Below are 2,563 nucleotides of genomic sequence, written 5' to 3'. Positions count from 1 at the left end.
CACATAATTGACTATTGCTAAATCCATTGCTGTCAATCATCCATAGCAACTCTGAATTTTCAAATTGACTTTATAGTTTACTTAGGTGCTGTTTGTTTTTGCAGACATAAACTGTCTGTAAGCTGATTTCATCTGTTTTTATGTCTGCAGCTGAAGATGTGGTCTGAAGCTCTGTAAGCTGAAAAAATAAGACTGTTTGTTTTTATAAGTTGATACTGTCTGCATAAACTGAAAATATGTAAATTATCAAACTTATCTCACTGGATAGAAGTTATTTAACATTCAAGTTACATAAAATTATAATATTAAAAACAAGTTTAAAAAACACATAACATAAAATAAACTCAAAGCACATTGTTTTGCATTAATTGTTGTGCTATTTGATCTCGAAGTTGACTCATGAATTCACGATCCGCTGCACTTCCATGTCGAGCTTCTCCTTCTTCACCATTATCTTGTGCATCTTCATCTCCATCTTGAAAACGTACATTTGGGTGATCATATTCATCAAAAAGGTCATCGCTTAAACCCTCTTTCCGTATAAAATTGTGAAGTGCAAAACATGCAATCGTAATATTTCGTTGTGTAACCAACGAGAAAGGCGCCATTTTTTTTAATATTGGAAAACGTGCCTTTAATACCCCATAAGAACGTTCAATAACATTTCTAAGTTTTGCATGTGCGTGGTTGAACTTTTCTTTTTCGGTCAATGCACGATTTCTTCGAAAATCTCCAAGCCAGTACCTCACATTTCGATATGGTGCCATAAATCCACGAGTGTGTGCATACGCAGCATCACATAGATAATATTTATCTAAAAAAGACGATGCATGCATCAAAACTATATATGTAATATAAGAAATAAAGTTGAGATTGTAATATATATACCCGGAGGAGGTAGTGGAAATGGTGCATTAGCATTTGTTAAAGACTGTCACACCCTCAAAATCCACTAACGGAGTTTTACCGTCAGAGGGTGTGAACTGGCAGGATCGGAATCATCAGTTATAATCAAACCATAAAAACGTTTAAATGCAAAATAAGTGCGGAAGCGTAAAAACCTTAATTCAAAAGCTGCGTCACGCAGGACGACTTAAAACCAAAGATAACTGTTAAAAATAAGTTTGCAGAATAAAAGTGTTTTCATTTAATGCATGCTCCTAAACCGCGCGCCCGCCTCGGCTACCTGAGAATAACATACTAAAAGTGTCAACACAAGGTTGGTGAGTTCACAAGTTATATAAGATAAATCGTTTAGCGTTTTGCGTAACCTCGTTACGGCGTTTCAGTGTTGCGTAACCACGTTACGGCGTTTAAGTGTTGCGTAACCACGTTACGGCGTTTAAGTGTTGCGTAACCACGTTACGGCGTTTAAGTGTTGCGTAACCACGTTACGGCGTTTAAGTGTTTTGCATTACCAGATAGTGTTACGTCAAATTATATATCGATAGGTAGCTAATCTATACAACAAGTATCGCTAAGTGGTTCGAGACCGAAGCTGACTGTTTATCAAGTGCCCGTCACCAGGTCAACCCAGACCATGGTAAGTGTTAGCCAAAATTACACCCACTCAACCTCCAGTTGAGCTTAGCGTCGGGAGGGGTTTGTCAAACCCAGTAGTACTACTCAACAGTGACTCGCTATTCCAAATATTAACCGGTTCGATGTGTGGGACTTCAAATGTTACGTTTGCCGCTTAGCCTTTACAAGTGATATATAATTTATAACAAAATCTTAAATATGCGTTTATCTCAGAAAATGCGTTTATCGGAGTATGTTATCTCCCCCAAGTGAAAAACGTTTGAAAACAGTTCAAAGAGCGGGGTAAGTGAAACTCACTGTTTGCGAAGAATATCCCGATATAGATCACCAAGTGATGCGCGTCGTAGAAACTCTCTAGCGTTCTAAATAACAAAGAGATTTTCTAAGTATCGGTACGTTTAACGAGTCTCTAGACTCGGCACATAATACCTATGCACGTAACAGATTTCGTGTTTCGTTTGTGAATCGTGTGTGACTTAAACAAGTACAATTGTGATACGATACATGAGTGAGCAATTACTTTCGTGTCACGTACTAATAACATACTTTACTAGCAATTATCCCCGTAAGGGCATTTTGGTCAACAAACAAAATTAACTAACCATTATTCCCCATAAGGGCAATTTGGTCAATTCATGGCAATCAATTAGCAACTATTCCCCGCAAGGGTATTTTGGTCAAAACATAACAAATATATAAAAACTATCATATTTCATGCATTTTTACACAACTCAGCAGTTAGTTTCATTATGACAGAATTTCTACTTGAAAGATTGTACTATTTCACCGATCATAACGTCTCAATTAATTCACCAAAAATCACCACAGAAGCATACATATCTTAGGTTTCCAGAACATATTTTATCTTATTTTTATTCCACATATTTTTCTTATAATGACCAAAACATTACAGCAAACTCATATCAGTCAGATTCATGCGCAACAGAATGTTATTTGCAATTCCCGTTAAACGAAAAATCCAATAAATGCAAGACCACTTGGGTTTGGTTCCTAACTCAAT

This window comes from Bidens hawaiensis, unplaced genomic scaffold (assembly GCF_021521415.1).
Source record: "Bidens hawaiensis isolate Kalapana, Puna unplaced genomic scaffold, B.hawaiensis_p1.1 tig00003290_1, whole genome shotgun sequence".
Lineage (NCBI taxonomy): Eukaryota > Viridiplantae > Streptophyta > Magnoliopsida > Asterales > Asteraceae > Bidens > Bidens hawaiensis.
Note: the sequence above shows the minus strand (reverse complement) of the source record.